Raw genomic sequence first — 22,605 nt, forward strand, 5'->3', positions numbered from 1 at the left:
TCAGAGGCTTCTCCTAATTAGTAAATAAAGAAAAGTTTTCCTTTCTACAAATATAAATGCAGTCCTAGCCTGTCATCACTACTTGAATTAATTTCAATTCCTTTTTACAATCTGCTTGTTTATGTTAGCTAAAATTTTATTGGCTAAATTGGTGAACTGTTGAATTTTGCAGGTTACAGCATTGTTCTTTATCCAGTTCTGTGATGCTTTTCAAGACTGTACTTGAGACAAAATTGCAGACTTCTGAGCTGTGGAACAAAAGTCTATTATAAAATACTAAATGTAATGCTATGTTAGGGAGATTACTGACACTCATGTTACATAAGAGCACTTCTGACAGTTTCCTGTACCTTTTCAATGCAGTAACAATTTGCATAATTGACTTGAAGACAGTTATTCCACCTGTCTTCAGTCTGAGAAGCAATGTTGTTACATCTCAGTGTCTAGTTTTCAATCCTTTTTTGACAAACTTGCAAATATTTTGTCTGAATAAACATTGTAGTTCTATTTATTAAATAGGACTGCTAAAAAGGATAACATCTGCTTTTTAAGTTCCCTTTTTGCTCCTAGAAAAGTAAATACTAAGAATATTGTTTAACTATTATTATGAGTATCAGAAATGTTTGCCTGCTCTTATTGATGGCAAATTTGAGCAACTCCTAAAGAGATTGCTGGCATTTTAAAAGCACTTTTTCCATCTTAATTAAATCAGATAGAGTTGGAAAATGTTTGGTTAAAATTCTAACTCTTCTCAGAGGGCTAGCTAACCCTTTAACATAAGCAGTTAAATTGGCTGTTTAGGTTGGCAACTATCCAAATCAATTTGTTTAAACTGTCTCTGGCTTATTGCCCCATCAGCCACGTATGGGTTTGAGTGTTTCTGTGTATATATATCAAGGAAAAATATCAGTTGCTGTGAAATTCAGTGAAGGCTAGAAAGGGCTCCTGGAACCATAGGTGGATGCTGACTAGGACAGAACTGTTCTGTTATCAGTACCCAGCAGAGCTCGGGTACGGTATGTATTCCAGTTGTGATCAGAACTTTGGCAGGGATGAGGAGATGTTTTATAAGCATCGTCACATCGCTTAAAGGCCCACACAGCTCCGCTGGGCCCAGTTTGCGTATCAGCCCTGCGCTTCCCTGTTCCTGAAGTAGTATGAGATATCTCTTTGTGAAACTAGCAAAAAAAAAACTATTAAAAGTTGGAAATTGATCCAAATGAGTAAATAATAATACATTTTAATCATGTTTAGAAATTTTGTCTTTGACAGATGGGCATGTTTGTCATGTAGGAATGCAGTCAGAAAATGTACTCCCAATTTTTGTTATTTTAAAAAATCCAATATTCTTCAAAATCCTGAAATATTGCTAGTCTTCAAAACTGAAGACAGCTTTATTTTTTTGTTTAGATAAGCTCACCAGAGAATTCTTTTTCTATTTGATTTTAATAATAATGATTTTATATTAAAGATGCAAACGAGTAATACTAGTCATAGAACAGAGGTAGGCATAAATATTTGTGAAGGTGATGTGATAGTTGAGTGTGATGGAAGATGATAACATGGAGGTGACAAAGTACTTTTGTAGTGAATTCTAAATGGTGTGAAGCATGGAAAACTTCGGGACTTGCAAGGCACAGAAGAAGAACAGTCAGTTTGGGACAACTGATAATGACAAATACTGTCTTTCCTGAGTATTGACTGAGGCTGTATAGTAGCCATGCTTTAAGCAGCACAGAAATCACAATTTGGCAGTCCCAGCAATGCAAATGTGGGAAGGTTACCTACTGTAACTTTATCTCTCTCCTGAAGAAAATGTAGCTCAAAAGTGGTATCCCCATGAGGGATTGACCAAACTTTAATCCAGTTATAGATTGCCTTTGTTTAAATTATTGCTTCTAACTCCCATAGTACATTAGTGAACACCACTGTAAACAATAGCACATTTAGCACTCCTACTGGCAATCCTTACAGTGAGTGTTTGCAGTGTTTGTGGTGAAAAGGAATTCAAGGTCACAAAGAGTTGAGATATGTGAAATTATGTGGGAAAGTGTCGTATGTCAGTTTTATACCTGATAGCCTACAAAGCCTAGTGCTTTCAGAGGTTACTAAATTTACAAAAAAACAAGTGATAGTTTTAGTCATGATCTTGTGACATCAAAGTTATTCCAGTTTATTAGACTAAAGTACATAGCACTACAGATCCTTCATGTAACATCCTGTGTTTTGCTGTTCTTCTTCCTCCCCCACCACACCAGACCCTAACACATTGCTCTAAAATGGCTGCCAAGCATTTTTGTACTTGCATAATGAGATTTTATTGAGTGCATTCTTTAAAAAAAAATAATAATATTTCACATGATGGTCTAGTTTTTCACAACAAGCTTTACTTCATAGCAAATTATAAGGAGAAGTCTGTGAGCTTCTCTGTCATTCTAAAATTGGAAATTTTAGTTGTGACTCTTTGGGTGATTTTTCTGTGAGGATGAACAATTGCTCTCTTGTTTCGTTTATATTCTGTTACTATTCTAATAGGATGAGTGAAGAGAAGAGTATATTGTTTATTTTTACTTTCCTCTGTGGGGCTTTTGGCTTGTGACACTTCTCTGTGAGATTATCCATATGTTTCCTTAGTAGTTTTCAAGGAAGTGTTAGGTTCATTATTATACAAAAAAGGATGACATCCAAGGTGCTGCTCTTGTTCTGGCAACTTGAATTTTGTTCCAGAAATTTTGATGAAAACAAAATCAGTGGGATTTACTGTCAAGGATGTTTAAATGCTACTTGTATTGTGGAACAAGTTAGAGTTAATTTAAAATCCTTCCTTTCCCAAAATTTATTCTGAATCTTTAAAAAAAGTGTTGGGGAATTTCGTGTAAACACTTGTAGGGGCACTTATAAATGTGTTTCTTGGATTCCTGGAACTGGAAGCAACTGTATGCAGTACATCTTCCCAAATCCATGTAGCTATTTACCTATAATAAGCTTTTTAGAAGGAAACAGATTAGAAGTCTCATGCAGGTGCTCTACCTCTGATCTGGAAAAAAAAAAGTAGGAATTTTCCATTTATTTTGAAAGACTGACACTGGTAACATAGGTTCTTTTACTAGTGAAATGTAGACAGAGCAACTGTATAACGGAAGGAAGAAATTCTCTTGCCTTTTAGTCATTCAACTTTTTTTTCTTTTTCTTTTTTTCTAAAGTAGTATATTAATTTAACAGCTATATTTCCAAAAGTGAGAAGGTCTATACTTGGTTCTGCACAGTGCCTGTGCTAATGGGCTTGATTAAGGTTTGTACATTTTACAATATTGTGTGAGTCAAGTTCTTAATGAGTCACTCAGCTCACAGAACTGCATTTTTTTTCAGCACTGCAAGTAGGAACGGAAGTTTAGAACTGAGCAGATGGTACGGTATTGAGGAATAATTGGTGAGTTGATACTATTTAAATAATCTCTTTTTGAAGTTGTATTATTTTTCTATTTTCATTATTTTTCTAATTACTGAGATGCTGTAAAAAGGAAAAAAATAAACATGGAAGAGTATTTGAATGTGTGGATAGTTCATGCATAACTAGAACAGTGAGCGATGGCAACCTTATCTTGCTTACTATGTGGCAGTAAGCTTGACTTTCATAAACTATTAATAGCCTGCTAATTAATTAATTAACTCGTGTCCTCCTATCCCAAGCATAGCCTTCCTGACATTACCACTTAGCAGGGTGCTAGTAAATGAGCCAAAAAAGCTGTGCCTTGGCACACTTCCTTTGCCTTCATCTAGGTTTCAATGATAAAATGCAGAGATGAAATAGAGCCACAAGAGGTCAACAGTCTGTTAATAGCACAGTGCTGCAAAGCATCATCTGTATAAGAAATCCTACTGCAGTACAGTATTTTTTTCCAAGAGACTCTTTTCTTAGAAGTTGTTTGTGTGGGGTTTCCTGTGTGGTTGTTTTGTTTGTGTGGTTTTTTAGCCTGAGGTTGAACTGCTAGATCTAGTGCATTCAAACCTCAGCTTTTGTAACTGTAACTGAAAATAAAATAGCATTGTAATGATTTGTCTGTGTATCAAACTAGTAGAGAAATACAGAAATTATAGTTAAGTGGGATTTTAGAAATCAAGTCTTATTAGTTTATAGCAAAAAGGGGTTTTTGTTTACTTGGTTTTGATTTTGTTTGGGTTTTGTTGTTGCATAGATATTTTTGTTGGTTTTGTTTTCCCTGGAGATAATTATACCTGTGTTTCCTTGCTGTTTAGCAGACTAACATTTCTTCTCTTCATGACTAGCATGGGATGAATTTTTTTTATAGCCATACAGCAAGTGTAACAAAAACCCAGTAATGACAATGCCAATTGGTGTTACAGATAATTTATTTGTAGCTGATAAAATACACTTTTACACTAATGTCTTTGTTGTTATGTCACATGCTCATTAACATGACTTATATGTGCTTGTATTTTGCTAAAGGAAGTGGTTTGATACTGAGTAACCATCTCAAGCAGCAAAGGGGGAAACTTAATCCACTGTTTACTCCCTTTTTTAATGAGATATATAACTAAGGCAAGGCAAGAATAAGATAAATAAAAGCTACTCATAATAGCTAATAATAATTATAAAAGTACTGTACTGATTTTAGGATCTAGCTGTTGAGAATAATGCATTTAATAGCAACATTCCTGGGTAAATCAGTGAGAATGAATGTAAAAGTATTTAATTGGGAATGCAGTCATTCCCTCTTGTAACAAGTATCCTGAAATATCTTGAAAGTTTTTTCAGGAAACTGCAAGTGAAGCTGTGAACACGACAGTAACTTTCATGTAGTCAGACACTTGAGGCTCAATCCAGCTGTCACTAAAATCCATGGCAAAAACTCTTGGTAACTTCACTAAGGTGGATGGGACCTTGGATGTCCACATTTTCTCTCTCCCGAGGGATAATGCTTGCTTTGTTTTTCTTCTTAAAGGTTGAGTACTCTTACCTACATTTGAAAATCTAAATTGTAAAATTTCTAAGTATCATTATTTTTTTTCTTCCTCTCCTGCTTTAGCTGCAAAAGACCTATATCCAGTCTGTATATCTATGTATGTCTCTATATTTCTGTCATGAATTTGCATTGATTTCATTTTAATGAAACCTTCAAACAAACCTTATTCATATAAATTTCATGTGACTTTCTTATTATTTTTCTGAGGATCTTTGACTTATAAAAAGTTTGCAAAAGTATAAACTAGTTTCATAATATCTCTCTGCCTTGCAAAAGCAATTTCAGCAATATAGTGCAGTTTTAATTTGTAAAGCAAAATAAAGCAGTGCAATTTAGCAAACACTTCAGATTTCTGAGATAATCTTTTCAGTTTATGCTCAAGTCTTCAGTTTGTCCCTATCTTACAATGAAGCTTTCATGTGTATTATGTCATTCATACTTGGCTGGCTTTGTATCTATTGGAAAACCAATATGTAGAATGATTTGACTATTGGAAGAGTACTGTGTAAGAAATAGGAAATCTACACTGGTTCAGGTGTGTTTCAGTAAGTACTCCTCTTTTACATATAACAAAGTTTTAGGCCCCTGGGAATGGATTCCTAAGTGTCAAAACAATTTTTCATGTTTTATGAGAGAAGTCACAGTTCTGAGTTTAACTGTGGGCTCTAGAATTTGAACTGGAAAAACAGTTAATTGAATGTTGAAAACTATGTTGTCTGGAAAGTGCAAAGCAATTAGTTATTCTGAGCAAAGTAGTCAGAAAACTGAAGAAAGGGAAATAAATATGGATGTAATAATGAAAAATTATCTAGACCAAAAAATGGAATACTGTTTGGGATGGCAGGAAATAGTAGTGAAAAAATTGAGAGCCAGAGTTTTTAATCATGGGGGTTTTTAGAACTAAAAGTATGAGTAACACACTTCTCTTAAGAGATGTGTGGCTTTGAAGACATCTGAAGTAGAGTTAATTAGTGCAGTGACATTGTAGCCATCTCATTCCTTAGAGTTTTTTTAATGTGCTGTTTGTTTGGAGATATGTCCTTATTGAAGGAATATTTGATGTGGTAAGAAGAATGTAATCCAAAAAGCCTGGTCAGTGGGATGGGATATTTGGAAATGTAGACATTATGTTCTTAGTTTCTGTCTCCCGACCCACTAGGCTACACATAATTTATAAAGGCATCTTCCATCTCCTATGGTCAGGAAGGGTTGAAGGACTGTAGGAAGACTGAGAAGTGTGTGGTTGCAGCTCTCAAGGTTCAAACATCCAGCAGCTGTCATGTGTCAGCTGCTAGAAATGATGAAGCATGTGCTCACCTGCAGCTAAACAGATACTGAAACAAATTTCTACCATGTGAAGTAAAAACACTTTGCTTAAAACTCACTGTGTTATAGCTGATATTTGATCAATCATTAAACTATAGTAATGCTTATGTATAATCCCTTATTCTGTGAACTGAGGCTTTAGGGGTTTAAAATGCCAGAAGAATCAATAAAACCTTTTACTAAACATATGTCTGAATAAAATACTCACATAAGACTATGGTAAGCTAAATTTTGAACAAATTCTCAGGTGACTTGATCATCTGATGTAATGGCTGTTTGATTTCCTTTTTGAGTTGCTTGCTACTTCAAAGCATTTTATTGCTCTGTTCTAAAAATTGCATTTATTTATCTACTGCTGCCTTTCATAGTCTCAAAAGAATGTCAGACTTGTTATGAGAAATGTGAGTACTAAAGTACTATGAGGTGATGAAGTAGTGACTTCACACCTAAAGACTAAGCTGTATGTTCAAGCTTTTCCCAGGCTTGCTCTTTATTATTAAGCTCATGTTGCATAATCAAATTTAGTAGAAATTTGTCTGCTAAAGCACAATTAGGATGTGCAATTGAAGAGGTCTGGAAGCAAAGGTTTTGACTAACAGTGTTAGAGGAATCAAGAAAAAGGTTTGAGTGAGTGGACATAATGCAGGATGTTAATGCATCAAGTGATTTACTGGTGCAGTGAATTTAATCCTTTGGCCTTTTTACATAAAATAGAAAGCTTGAGAGGATTATTAGTAGAGCATTAATGAAATCCACAAAATTGTGCAGAACTAAAAAGTATAACATGCAGGAAATGGTATGTTAATTTTTGGCAAGATGGTGCTGGACAATTGCACGCAAAATTAAAGGCCTTGTAACTCAGAGACAGATAACATCTTACTTAGCTGTATGTAGCAGATTTTTGACCATCACTTCCCAAATGCATAAATTTGGCCTATAAAGCGGGATGGTAGGAGAGGTGGATAGTAGACCTATAAAAATAGATTTTCTTCTGTTTACATGGCACTTATCTAGTCTGATAAGGGAAAAATTTGCTTTTCTGTATTACAAGCATGGTTTGCTCTTAATAATGCTGAAACTTGGGTCTTTTTCATCCTGGGAAAACCAGAGAAATAAACTGGAATTCACTGTATGTTGTAGCAAACAATAGATACTTGGATTAGTTGCTTTATGATTTAGTGCTTATAAGGCTTTAAACATACAATATGCTCTTAAATTGTGCCACAAATGGGGTCATAATCTTGTTGTTCAGGGTTTTGTTAAACTTCTGTACTGGGCCCATGGGGCTTGCATGCAGTAAGCTTCTGAAGGTCTCAGTATGCACTAACATGCTTTCCTCCTTTGGCTCTGGCATTTTTCCTCTGCTGCTGTTTCACAGTAGTAGGAGTCTAAATTCCAGCTGTTTTGGAAACTTTCTGAGTGTTTGGTTTTCTGCTTGTTTGTCTCTGAGGGCAAGTAAGTGACTAACAGATTCCTCACATTACTCCAGAGATATGTTGTCTAAGGGTTATAGTTCAACTCTTCCAAAAATGATAGAAGCAATATGATAGAAACAATACAAGAAACAAGACTTTTGAGGGAGTCCTAAAACAACATTATGTGTATGTAATGGCATGAAAAATACCAAATTTCAACAAAAGGAAATAAATCTTTTTCTTGTCTCCTGTGGCAGAAACAGTCCAGGGGACAAAAGATGTACAGGGTCTCTGGCATCATTATGGTCCTCTAAACTGTAAAGTTCATCCAGTGTAGTACATTTTATCCTGACTAGGTTTTTGCTGTTTACTTTGCCTATTACTTATTGTCTTATCTTGTACTAACTCAGTGACAATTATGCTAGTCTCTTCTTTGTTTCTGTGGACTAAGTGCATGACTTCTTCCCAACAGACTCCTCCATTTTTGTTGGTTTTTGTTTTCATCTCTTTTGTTTCTGATTTGGTTTTGGTTTTGTTTAAAGAAAGCTGACTACGAAACCCTATCCCTCACAAAGGTGGAAGTGGTAGTTCATTCTAACTCTAGCCAGTTAACTTTTCAATTGTTCCTACCTTGCTGAATTAATACTCTACTAGCAGAAATAAACTTGTTCTATGGATACAGTGGTTTTCATAGGGATAATATTGTATGATGTATTATTCCTTATTGATACATATAACACTTCTCCAAACCATTGCATATGTTCCATTGACTTCCACTTGATTTGCAAGTGTACATATGGTCTGTAGTTAAAAATTAGCAGAAAAGCTTAGTAAGACTTTCTAATCAGCCTTTTTTTCTTGTAATTCATTTATTCCCTTTTCATCAATTCATGATTAAAGAAAAATTACACATCACTCCCACTTGTTCCTATCAATAAGAAGGTTTAACCAAAAGTCAAAGGAATCTTAATTGAATTTTATATGTAAAATTTGAATCAGTAAGGGTATATCTGTGTGATTTTTGCTCGTGTTTTGTTACTTTCTCCTAATGTCAGGTGGTTTAACAGATTAATCACCAAACCACTTGTGTAAACATATCCTGTTAGTTGCCTCTTCTGTTTGATAGTGAGGTTTTTTTACCCTACAAGTACCAGCAGACTGGTAGATATGTCAGAATGGTGAAATGTGAGTTGACAAAGCTTTTCTGTAGAGTTCTACTGGTAGAGATGCATTACTTTTTCTATCTTTTTTTTCCATAAGATGCTTGGAACTTTTAGAATAAATGACAAAATGTAAAATTTCAGCATTGAAAACAAGTATTAAGCAAAGTCAGTCTCTGGTCAGAGTTTGTAGATATTTTTACTTTCTGTTGTAGGAATGGAGATCTGTTACTGTATCCCTCATAAAAGCTTCCCACACTACTCGATGAGTTTATTTTTACCATGTGGTAATGTACTATTACTAATACTTAAAACCTAGGGCCTTTAATTGAGTCTGCAAGAATTCTGGATCAGTATGATTAAGATATATGCTGATATCAAGTTTCACATGTGGAAAGAATTAATATTTAGGATTAATTCAGCAAAGGAATGTCAGATTAAGCCTAAAAAAAGTCTGTCTTGTGTTCTTTTTCTAAGAAAAAGCAAAGTCATGCTTTTGTTTTTACGGATTAAAGTATCTTACAGCAATATTTTAATTTCCCTTTGCTTAAACTGGAATATGATAGGAAGTCCAAACTTTGTTATGAATAGCAAATTAGGGAAGAAATATAACTTTTCAAATTCGGCATAGATTAGTGTGCAGTACTGTTTTCCTTCACTGGTACTTTAGAATACCATACTATGCAATTACATGTACATATACACATGTGGGAGGAGAAGCCTGTCATTTGTTGGATTTTTTTTTCACCCAACTCTTTGCTTCATAAGCAGAACTCTTAGTTGGGATCTGTGGATGTAATACTTATAATCTGAATTAGCTAAAGGGCTGGAGTAAGATCTGTGTCTGTTTCAGAGCTGGGCTCTGAATCACATACAAGTGATTGTCCTGTAGGCAACTGAATATAATGTGGTAAATGTAAGGATTTTTTTTCATTCCTCTTCATGCCCCAGTTGTAGCTATATTTTCTCATGGGATACAAGGAACTTCTGTGGACTTCAATTAGAATTATTCATATTCTGAAAGTAAAGAGCAAAGACCATGGCTGGACTGAAGCCAACAGTTTTTAAAAGTTCACATGCCTGGTATTGGCTCTCTAATTTAGACTCCTTCCGACCAAACAAAGAGGAAGGAGGGAGAATGAAAAATAGTAGCAGCTGTTTCAGTAAAAAATTCTAAGGGTTAATGTAGCATGTTGTAAAGTATCTCATCTGTTCTTTGTACTTGCCCATTTTAATCAGAAATGAGTAAGTAGAGCCTTATATGCAGTGAACTTGAAGAATGCTAATGGGATCTCTTTATCGTGTTTTACTTGGGAGTGCTTATGCCAGAATAGGAAAGCCTTTTATTCTGTAATTCTCTGAGGCAAGAAAGAGGCTTTCTGAGGAGTTACTTTAAATTTAAACTCTTGTTCTAATGTTAGACAGCCTGTTGGATCTCCGAGTTAAAAATTACTTCAGCTTTAGTTACTAGAGCCAGATGCAACATTGACCTTAAATGGTAAAAGCTCCCAAGAGTGAAAGAGAGGCTGGCCTGCGGGGGAAAAAGAGAAATAACTGAAGTTTTAGGTAAGTAATCTCTATACTGAGAATAAGCTCTTTTTCAGCTGTGAAACAGAACAGAACCATATTTCCTCCTTAAAGGTACAGTATCTTGTTGTTGTGAAACTGTTGCTGTTTTTTTCTACCTCTTCCCCCCACCCCTTTCAAATTCTACCTCTTCTTCAAATTTTAGCTGCTTAAAATGTGGGTGTAGTTAATGAAACCTAAATCTTCTTTTGTACTTTAGCAATATACAAGAATGAAAAAAAAAAAAAGCTGTGTTAATTATACTGAGATTTGATTAACAGAGGTAGGTAGTCAGAAATTCAAGGCAACATGATGCATGGATACAGTTATCAGTATTGTGCTAACCATTGGGCAGCAGCAATACATCCATAAGGTAACATATATTTAATAGATTTCTTTTTTTTCTTTTTCAGTGGTATGACATTCCTTCCCACTGCTTTTAGCAGTGCAGAGTTGTTAATTTTGATGGGTTACCTACTTGTGTCTGGAACCTATCTTTTAAAAAGGTATTTCCAGAGCCATTTCTTTATACAATATGTTTGGTTAATCCTATTAGAGGTAAATTAATACCATGAAGTTGTGTCTAATTGGAATGTTGTACAGAAAAAAACCACCGCCTTCAAATTTTGAAGCATGTTTGCTGTAGAAGGAAAAAATCACAATGTTTACATTTCCTGATATTTCAGTCTTCAGTTTTATCTGTGCTGTTTGGTGTGTACTCTGCAATTAAGTGTATTTTATTTTCTTGGCAAATGAACACTTTTTATATATTATGAATGTGTATGTTAAACACTTTTTTTCAGACAGCAGTATGAATGCAACATGAAAAATGAGCTCTCTATCAGGAAATGATGGTTGAAATGGAAAACTCTGATTTCTGTTACTAATTCATATTAGAAACAACTTGTTTTAGTGAGTTGATTTTTTAAAATTGTATATAGCATATTTTCATCCAGTGAAAATTTCTCTTTTTTCACCAGTAAATCTCCATCTTTGTGGAGCAATTAGACAGTAATTTTTAGTTTATGCTATGCAAAGATTGGGTCAATTTAGAGTTCCGAGCACAGATAGTGTTCCTGCAAGTGTTAACAGTTACTACATGTATATTTGATGTGGCAGGTGTTATCTAGATTTTTATCAAAGTTCACTTCATTCAGTTTCAAGAGAATGTGTTAACTGTACCTTAACTTATTAGAACATTTCAGGTCTGGTTACAAAAGTTGGAATTAATTTTCCTTTTCTTTTTCTCTGTCTCTCCTGACTGTCATCAGTGAAGAGCTTAGTACTTTTGAGTTAATTTCCTAACTGACCTTGTTTTAAATCAGCTACTATATCACAACTCAACAATTATACCAAACTGTAATAATGTACTGATAAAAGTGGAAATTAAGGAACAGTCTAATATGCAGAATACTAGAGAGTCCTCACTCTTTTAATATCCTTGCATGTTCTAGCCTCCAAAGGCCCTTGTTCTGATTTGCTGGTCTTGCATGTGTCAATTTATTTGTCATACACTGATAATCCTATGTGCTTTACATACTTCTGTATTAAGCTCTAAATTGGCCGTGGACACAAAACCTGTACATCTTTCTGCCTCCAGTCTTTGTGCATGTTTGACTCATAGTCCTTATAGTCCTATTTATCTGGGGCCAAAACACTGAAAGTTAAGACTTTTCATGCAGCCAGATTAATAGTTGCAATCCTTAGCACCAGCTTCTTCTGTCATCCTTTGGATCAATCTGCTTTATGACAGCTTTTAATGATAGTGTGGTGTCAAATCTCTTTCAAAAAAGTGGATAAGACATAATATGGGAATTGAGGTATAGGGAATTGGTACTGAGAAGAGACAGAAGCTTCTCATTTCAAGAGTCATATGTGTATGTTCCTTACATGCCACAAAGTTCTCTTGCCTCATCTAGTTGCAGTTCTTAGAGGAGTGTAGAAGTCCAGGAAAAAGAAGCATCAAATGACTTGTGAGTGGAAAGGGAAAGAAAATGCTGTCTGTTTCAAGGTTTTTGGGCTTTTTAAAAGAACTGGGAGATTTGTGGGCAGAGAGAGATCTCCTTTTTTGTCCTAACTTGCAGCCTTTCTGTTAACTAAGCAAAAGAATTTCCTCGTGATGTGTTCTTCAATTATACTTCGTTCAAAAAGTGGGTCACAGAGATGTTTTGGATCTAAGAATCTCAGTGGGTGATGGATCTTTGTAAGCTTGTAAACTAATTCCTCAAGACATGAGTTACTGCTTATATACACATGTAGTGCTGTGCTGTGGAGAACTTAGACTGTGACTGTTGTGGTAGCACTTCAAAAAATAACTAAGTTTCTCTCCCTGGAAAGTATATCCTAAGAATTCTGAAAAGGAGAGAGGTATTTGATACTTGGAGTATGTGGACTTGTAGCCTCAGAGGTTTTTTTTTAGAGCTTGGGCTCTAATAGCATCCCCAGATTTAATCCTCTGCAGTAGATTGATGAAGTTGACTTGTTCTTTATTTTCCTTACTTTGTATATTTCAGTGTGTCTATCATGACTTTTACAATCTGGAAAATAATTTTATAAATTCAGTTTTATTTAGGATTTAACAAATGTATCTGAAAATATCTGTAATACTTCAGCAACAAAACCAACAACCACCATCACTCCCCAGCTAATAACTGAAATTAAGGTTACCTTCATATCTCCTTTTACTTGCCCTTAAATTTTACAAAGCTCTCAGTTTTTAGGGACTGGTGATACTGTAGATATGATGACCTGTGCATTTGCCCAAGTAAAGCCTGTATAATAAGATTTTTTTAAGGTTAACATGAATTGCTTGGAGAGGGAAGGGTTGGAGGGCGGGGAGGGAAACATGCAAACTTGGAAGGCAATCTTTGTCAAATGTCTCTGCTAACCTGAAAGTTTATTTCCCCAGCTAATGCTAAAGCATATTCTGTTGTGTTTTGTCATGATGCAAAGTCATGCTTTAGAATCACTGTGATGTCTTCTAATTTACCTGCAAATACACTTACACTGGTGATTATTCAAACAGAGCTGTTATCTCATAGCTATAATATGGGGTCCACTGGGCTAGTTCCTGCAATTTCTGCAAAGAACAAATGAACTGAAAAGTTGACATAGCAAACAGAGGGAGGAGGGCAGATCATTTTTTTGCAGGAATTCCATGCTTTTTTCTTACCAGTTATAAGATTTGGCATCCTGGAAATGGATACATGGTACAAATTCTGTGCTGCTGGGTCAAGTACAGCAATTGCTTTGGGCTAGGGGCTTGCTTTCAGCCTAAATTTATTGCTGTTTATATAATTCTGCAGAATGTTTTGTAATGCTGAAATTATACATGGGGAATTTGACTTTGAGCCTTTGCTCAAAAACATGAGAAAAATTTCCATTTACTTCAGTGGTGCCAGATCAGGCTTTTAGTGACTATCACAAAGGTAAAGGATATGATAGCAGAAATCTGGGAGAATTTGAGTAACAGCAGTGGACTATATATAAGATATTATAACTATATCTTAGTTTGAACTTAGAGGGATGTACTAACAAATTGTAGGATGCCTAAAATGTCATCTCTTTCTGAAATTTTGGAAAAGAAAAATGCATTATTAATTTTCAAATGTTCCCCCAGTTTCTCTGAAATGTTTCTGAAATGGCCTTTCTAGAAGTGGGTGTATGTATGCAGGTAATAGAATATAGTAATATAGAATATAGGGCCTAGTTGTAACAGAGAGTGGAGTTTGCCCCAGGAGGAGACTTAAAAAGTTCTGTCTATACTCACTGAATCAAGTGAAAATATCTTCAAGGGACAGGGACAGAATTTGGGGGATATATTTTTAAACCCAAACATGTAAAACTCAATTTTTAATATACATGCTGAGCTTTTGGGATATGTTTGAAATCTCTCCTTCATAAAATACAGCATTAAAATGTCCCTTCCAAAATTCATATATTTCATGCTAATGATATAGATTCACTGGAATATTAACAAACTTCTACTCTTATAGGAAGCTCTTGACATTTCCTGTTGGATTTAAAAAAAATCTTTGACATTTCCTGTTTAACAGATTTTAAATGCTTTTTGTTGGTAAAATGGCAAACACCAACTATCCCACTCTATACAAGGCTGACACATAATAATAACAGATAGGTGAATAATACCTAAAGATCCCCCAGGAAATCTGTCCTGTTGCTTCTTGGTATTTCCATGTTTAGGAATGTGTTCAGAAATTACATTAAACATTAAGTGGTGTTTTTCACTGATCACTCATGAAACTGATACAAAACTTAAAGGATACAGAAAAGTACTGTACCAGAGAAAAGTAGCATTTCTAATTATGAAAATGGTGAACTGCATTTCCTTAAACCACATAGCAGGTTAAACTCTCACTTCTTCTAAGTCACTGTTGCTGTGCTTGGAATATGTGGAGCTTTGCCCATGTGCGTGAAATAGGAGTCTGTCTCCATGGATTTTGATCCCTCCCTCCTGAGAATCTGGCTCCACTTACTGTGAAGAAAATTTCCCTTTTTCTGGATCAGAGCTGATGAAAAGTTTTTCCCTTCCGGGTAGGACCTTGTAGATTTCTTGCACATCTTTTTACAAAATGGGCACAAATCAGTGAAGTTTTTCATCTAGTCTTGCTCTCAGGTAGTAGTTAGTGATATGCTTTCTCAAAACAAAATCCTTTAAACTCAAGGTAGGTCTTGCACTTATCTGTCTGCTTATATGAATCAGAGGTTGTGAAGCTGGGAGGTTTTTTTCTTCCTTTTGAAGGTGGGTGCTGTAGAATCAACTTATCTTCTGAGTATCTGCTTAGAAAATAAAACAACATGCCATTTTAACATGCAAGAAAGTGCTATAAAAAGTCTGTTGCTGTGTTTAAATGCCTGCACTCAGTTGCTATAGCAATAAAAATCTCAAAAATTTTGTACAAATTGCCACAGTTCACTGCCAGTCCTTTCTGGGGCAGGGAGACTGTGGGACTGAGAACAAAGATCCCCACTATCTTAGAGAGCTGAGTTGCCACCTAGTTCCAGGTGTCCTGGAAAATGAGCAAAATGTAGCCTAATGGTACAAATCCTGAAGTCCCTGTTTCAAAAAGGGCAGGAGGATTCCTGATTAATTCAAATGCTTTTTCATTACTTGTCTAACAGAGTTCAATACTTCGAGCAACTTCCCATTTCTATGCAAGAGAAGCTACTGAAAATGCTGACCTTTCTCTAAATTCCTCCTGTCCCATGGTATCAAGTGTGAAAATCAGCATACATAGTGCATTGGGCTGTGTAGATTTCCTCCTTGTATCATTGCAATAGTCATCAGTCTGAAATGCTCTTGCTCCTGAGGCAGTTATGGGAACCCTGCTATAAAAAATAAAAGAAATTAAGTGGTAGCTAATGGAATCCTTAGCATCTCTCTGGGACTAAAAGCCTTGGACATTCAGTTGCTTCTTGAAGAGAACAGGAAATTCAACTTCCTTCATAAAACATAGCAAGTAAAGGAAGGCATGTAATTTTGGCAACTGTGAGTTCAGTTATGGAATTGTTATTTCAGGCATTTCTGTGCCTTGTTCTCTCTTCTCCTAAGGATCAAGTTAGACATGGATAAGATGACTTGGAAAAACTGGATCCTTGTTTAAAGGCAATATAGCTGCTCTGTTCTCTTTTTTCCTAATTGCTTGGAGAATCAAGGTTCAAATGAGACTGGCTCAAACTGCATTAATTGTGCTATTCAGTTTGAATATGGTAATCCACAAGAGTCACATACTTATCTCAAGTGTTTTCCTTAGCCTATTCAGAGGTCTTACATCAAGAATGTATCAGTGATAAAAAGAAATTTTTGTTTCAATTGTTAGATGGTGATTAATGTTCTTATTCAAGCATCACTATACTGATAAACATATGGATGAAATGACTCTTAGAGGCACTATGGTGCTTTGTAGCTTGAGGGCACACTTAAATCCTCTAATACTTCTAAGGACATGCGGTTTTAACTTAATTTTAAAGTAAACAACTACCACATATGTGGCTTATAGTTATGGTTAAAATAGGAGCTGCATTGCTACCTAGCGTGTAGCACCTCTCATTTCTACTACAGAATAGTTTGTTTGTAATCTCATTACCATATTTTTCTGAAATTAATTTGAGCATCTTTGAGATTTAATATTTCAATTTTGTTTTTAATTGTTGAGAAACTTGACATTTTGTAGCTCTTCAGCTGTACAAACTTTCATATGCATGGAAGCACTTCTTTCTCAACCTCTATGTGAATTCTTTGCTTTCCTTCTAAACTGTTCTGCATGGGGTACTGGACAACCACATTCCAGATGGTTTTATTCTTAAACAAAAATGACAACAGAACTTTGTTTGCTTTTGTTTGGGTTTGTTTGTTTGTTTATTTGTTTAAAAGATCTTATAGAGGTATCCAAATGCTAGATCTATAAATATTTATTGATACTTGTTTTTTGGTTTTTAGCAGTTGCAATCATTATGTTTTATGTCAAGCCTGAGAGATGCTTCTGTGGTTAAATATATTGTGCTTGTATAATTAACACATGTATGCTGCATTTACAATATTGTAAACTTTTACTGTTAAGAATATGGGGTTATATGAATGATATAATTGAGAAGGGGAGAAGGCAATGGGAAGAGATGTGTGAAACTTACAAACTGTAGCTTTTTTGTTTCATGAAACTGTAAATATTTGAAATACTTAAACTTTAGTTTCTGTAGAACTGTGTCCTGTACCTACAGCACCCTCACCACAATTGTTAGGACATCAGTTTATTCTGTATTTTAAAGTTATTCAATATAGCTGTTTCAAATGGAGATCCCCTGAACTTGCATTTGCCATGGAAATGAAAACTGCCCAATACCTGCCATTCCCTGGGGCAGTTTTGATTGAAAATGAAGCACAGGGAGAGCTAGACAGACAAAATGGCTTCCGAGGAAAAAAGAATTATATGGCTGTTGTTTAGAGGCTCATTTCTCACTATATATTGTCCACTAGTCTTCTTTAAGTGTTAGCTATGCATTTGTTCTTTCCAAATTTTTTTTGGTCTTGTTTCCCTTGGAAAAAAGATTATGCTGTTGTTCTGGTTGTCAGCCAACTATCCTTCCCCCTCCTTCCCTGCCCTCCCTCCATTCCCTCCCAGTAGCCTTTGAACTTGTCCAACTTGTTGAATTTGGCGAGAGAATCTTAAAAGTATTACGTTCCTACAAGTGAAAATTGGTGCTGTGGCATGGGAGGAGATACCCAGCTTAGTGGTGCTAAGGAGGAAAGGGTCCACTGCGAGCTAAAATCATCGATTCTGTTTGATCTGACAGTTTGCAACCACATGCACATGTGTGGAGCTCAAAACCAGGCACAGCAAATTCTGTATCTTGTCCCTCGAGGCTGGCAGGAAACTTGGGGACAGTGAGCTTGTTATGATAAGTGAGATACGATGCAAAATTATTAAAATAAAACACCTGAAGAACAGGTTTTCATAGTTTGCTATTTAGAAACAACTTGTTTCTTGCTGTAAAGAAGTATTGGTTACAAAACTAACTGTTGGTGCACTGGTATTTTAGATTTATTTTGGAAAAATTTTTGCAAATGTGTGTAAAACAGATCATGAAAGGTACGTGCTGATAAGTCTTCTGTGATTTCACTCTAAGTTCTAATAGTTGGTGGCAGTCCTGATGTCTTCTTTCCAAAGCAGTGCAGAGTACTGTCAGATTGTAAAACAGACATTCATCTACTTTGCAGATTTTTCCACCAAGGCTTCATTGCCTAAAGAAAAAAGACCTAAGGTTTCTGGAGTCATTGGGACCAGGCTAGAGACCAGACTGTCTGCTCTTCAGGCACATCAGTCAGGCTCATAGGAATGTCATTAGTAGACAGGTTCTTCCCATGGCAAATAAATGTCAATGGTCTGGGTAGAGGCAGCCATTCTAATTAGTCTTCCCTTATGCAACAGATATTCTGAAGTTCAGCTAGGGAGAAAAAATTAATATCCAGAGACAACAGCCCTCATCTGCTTTCTGGTCATTTGAAGCAGGCAGTCGAGGCTCAAAATTTACTTGCATTGGAGGTGGTTTCTCCAGTAACTGTGTCCCTTTGTGAATACATGAGGTCAGTATGCAAGAAACTCAGGAGTTCCAAGTCACAGGCACTGCTCACTTATACTTTCTCCTTTAGGTACCCTTTTAATCACCTGTCATAGGTTTCGCTTTTTAATTGAAAATATACAACAAAATATTGGACTCCCCTGAAGATTACTCAGAATACCCAAGTAGTGGCTTTATGGATCAGATATGTATACTTAATTTATTTTTTTTTCCTCCTTGATATAATGGGTTTTAAATAACTTTGGGAAAACCAGCATCACTAGCCAAGTTCTCACAAAAGCAGAGCGATGTTGAATCTGATAAGAACTCCCCCACTGGCTTCTTTTAGGTCACTTTAGAAATTTCTAGAGGCCCTTTTTCTTGAAGTAAACTTCATTTAAAAATGGCAGAATAAGATTTCTTCTGTTCTTAGGCAAACGGAGTATATACTTCATTTCTGTTAATCACTGCTTAGTTATTCTGTGATTATTTGAAATAAATCAACCTGTGGTAACATCCTGTTTTCCTTCTTTACTTGATCATCTGTTTGGGAGAAGTTGTTTCCTTAAACAAACAAAAAAAAGTGCCCTTTTCTCCTTAGATAACATGAAAATTGTTTCTCTTTATGTTTGAAACAGGAAGCTCCTGCGTACAGCATTCCAGCCATCAGCCTGCTGAATTTTTGTTTTCCTTTCTTTTCCTGTGCTACATGGCACTTTGTCGACCATGACAGTTCCAGACCTTAAATTCTTCAAATAGGTAATATCTAGCTTCCTGGTTGCATTTTAGATTTTACTTCAGTTATCTGACAGAGTCAGTAATTTCTCATTTGCAGGTCTTACCCAGTGGGTTACATTGTTCAGCACTTTTTTTGGTAACAGTTTTGAGTTTTATTTCAGTCATTCTGATTGAAATAGAAGATAAAAATCATTGATGCATTGCCTAAATAATACTCAAAAGCTATGTTTTCATCCATAACTATCAAACATAATTCCCACTCAGTTCAATGTTCAGTCTAAATGGGTTTTCAGAACACCCTAAAACTCTTTATGTAACTGCAGTATGGTTTGGGTATTGGACAAAAGTGAGATTTAGTTCTGAAGTTCAGAAGACCAGACAGTGACTATTAGATAACATGATGAGTTTTACTGTATTTAATTTAATATTTAACACCTATCCTAAAGCAGTAGTACACAATACTAACATCTGATAAACAGGTGAAAGAGTGATAAAGTGGCCACTTTCACTGTGGTGTGATCATTTGGAGAGTGATGCTTTGGAGAGTGATCATTTCTTCTTCATATAGTGGTAAATCTTAGCCATATTAGCAAGCATTTATGTAAAAAAGCTGAAGAATTATGTTGCTGGTATTTTGAATGTTCTGAGGTTCTTAAATAGGTTTTTTGAAAAAGAAACACCAAAAAACCTTAGCTTTTCCAAAATATCTGCAGGATATAGTGAAAGGTGTGCCCTTATACACTGGAAATATTACATGAAGAAATAGACCTGAATAATTCAGAACTGAACTGTTGCACCCTTCACTTGGATAAACACATGGTTCTAGTGTTTCCTTCTGCATTTGTGTGATAAAAGTGATTTAAATTGGTGAAACTTCAATGTTCTGCTCAGTTATAAAGACTGAGTAATGTAAAGCATATTCAGCATGTTTTCAATACTAACCCATCACAGTAAGGGAATAACTGTGGTTATAACTGTGTAGCTTTGTGAATGTCTGCATAACATCTGCATGCCTTTGCAGAGTAAATTGGCTAGAAATGTTAGGTGACTAATGCCTGATCTTGGATTGTTACAGTTGTGGAAATAAAGACAGAGTATGTACCTGATGAGTAACTACATGAAATTCCATTGCTTGTCTGCTGAAAAAATTGAAGAAAATGTAACTTTAATAGCAAAGCACTAATATTGCATAATTGGTTACTCTGTCACTGAATGTTCATGAAGCTCTGCAGAACAATGTTCAAGTCAATGTATTAGTTTTGTTTCAAACAATCTATGTGACTGGCTTTGCTTTTTGCTTCAATTTAGTTTAGAAACATGCTTAGCATGTATTGAACTGAAGTGTTTTTTCTTCTACATAAGTGATAGAAAACTGTAGTACCATTCACTCAGGCTGGCAAATGAATTGTTATGGAAAGTATTTTAGCTGTACTGTTTGTTTATTTTGAAGATTCTGTTTCTTCAGAAAATAATTTAAGTCAACTGGCTAATGAGAATTTTGTGAAAAAAAATCATAGCTGGCTCTGACTTTAATTTAAATATTTCCTTTAACTAAAACACAAAAATGGCATGTTCACTTAGTAACTTTATCCTCTTTGTTCTATAAAAACATGCTTTTTATTTTTTTCTTCAGGAGGGATAAAAACAAAACAATTGGCTTGTGGGTTGCCATTAAGTGCCATGGAAATTAAAATAAACATTGTTCTAACTAAGAAACATTAAGAACAACAAAAAAATAGTGCTGTAAAAATCTTTACATGCCTTAGAAACATTTTCAACACAATTTGATACAATCTTATTTACACAGATCAACAGCATAAATGATATTAATTTATCTTTAGATAGAATTAAAAGTGTTTTTTGCATATATCTACACACAGTGTGTCTTGTTTATTAAGCTAGCTTGGCAAGTGTTACTTGTTTGTAGTCAGTTGTTATGTATTCTAAAGAAGAAATGAAGGATATGGAAAAATAGTAGTGGAACATACATTATTTATAGAAAACTTAGTAACTCTAGATCTTACTTGTTTCTGCTTGTGAGGCAAAACTATTGGGAAGATAGTTTCCTGATGACTGTGGCCGAGGATTTGTGTAGAATAGAAGACTAATAAAGGGAATTAGGATTTTTATATCTCAGTAATTTAAGTTCTAATGCAATAGAACTAAGGATTAAGGGAAGTACAAGAGCTCTCTCTCTCTCTAGCCCACTGTTCCTTCCCTTGCTCCAATGAATTTATTTGGAAGGTAATCAGAAGTCACTTCAGTAAAGGGGTTATGTGAAAAAAGATTCATTTTATCCTAATGAAGTTTGTCTCCTTAGGTTTACCCCATAGGCAGCTGAGAAGAGAGGGGTTCCTCCAGAGTGCAATTCAGAGAGCCTAAATTAAGTTCCTGATTTTAGAGCAGACACTTCAGTTGACTTAGCAGCTACAGACAGGTCACACAGCCTCAGCCACTAGCAGCTTGAGCTAAACTGTAGATGTAAACTGAGATGACAAAAAGGCAAAACTGTGCCTAATTGGCTTACTATAGTGATGGTGCACACTGAAAGAAACAGAGGACAACTGGAATGAGATCTTATATTTCTGTTGCAAATCTTGACCCATGATATGTCCTGTTTCTCTTCTGTGAGTAACTGCTCTTTTTACTCCCTTCTCATCTTTCCCATTCTCATGTTATATTTTTAGGCCAAAATTTTAGAACCTAGTATATAAAATGTAAACCCCAAAGTCTATAATTCTCTTTCCTGCAGAAGTAATTCTCTGGTTAAAGCACACCTCTTCTAAGGGCTCCCCATGCACAACTCTGTTAAAACCATAATAAATGAGTGTGGGGTTTTTTAGATGCCAATGACATGAGATTGTATACGCAGCTAGTTCCTTGCTTTTGGATCAACTCTTGGACAAAATCAGTGATGGAATGGTGTTGGGTAAATAATGTTATCAGGGAAAGATTTTGACAAATTGAACATCAGGAACATTTTTCTACATTTGGCTTGTGCTATTCCAGAAGAGCAGAGCTGTTTTTTCCTCAAAGCTTTGTTCTGCTGTCTAATAACCCAGGAGAATGTGGCTTTTGGTACAGCCCTATAACAATTCCTTTCTTGTTCTTTCTTTGATCTTTATTATTAACTTTCCTACTCCTGGATTTTGGAGAACAATTGTTAAAACCCTCAAAAATAAGGTTAACAAACCATCTGTTCTTAAAAGCTTAGTGTTCTGTATTGGGTAGCTTTTTTAAGTAAATTAAAAGTTGTTCTTTTTAATAAGCTTTCTAGCAGATGCAAGCCAGTGAGTATAGAAATCTCCTTCCTGTTCCTGGATCGGGCCTCATGCGGTT

At 35.4% G+C, this 22,605-nt stretch overlaps 1 protein-coding gene across 19 annotated transcripts in view; it reads left to right on the forward strand.

Annotated features, from left to right (window-relative positions):
• The first annotated feature begins 10,026 nt into the window (after nt 1-10,026).
• IRAG1 (inositol 1,4,5-triphosphate receptor associated 1) overlaps nt 10,027-22,605 on the forward strand; it is a 48,652-nt gene continuing 36,073 nt past the window's right edge. For 10 of the 19 annotated variants that reach the window (XM_071762607.1, XM_071762617.1, XM_071762600.1 and 7 more), the window contains exons 1-3: nt 10,446-10,527; nt 16,916-16,993; nt 19,167-19,287. The gene's annotated coding sequence lies outside the window, so the exon portion shown is untranslated. Of the gene's footprint in view, nt 10,528-10,598; nt 10,826-16,915; nt 16,994-19,166; nt 19,288-22,605 lie in introns of those variants that run through there. The other 9 variants (XM_071762612.1, XM_071762605.1, XM_071762601.1 and 6 more) reach the window with 8 other exon arrangements.

The sequence above is a fragment of the Heliangelus exortis genome, chromosome 18 (genome assembly GCF_036169615.1).
Source record: "Heliangelus exortis chromosome 18, bHelExo1.hap1, whole genome shotgun sequence".
Taxonomy (NCBI): Eukaryota; Metazoa; Chordata; class Aves; order Apodiformes; family Trochilidae; genus Heliangelus; species Heliangelus exortis.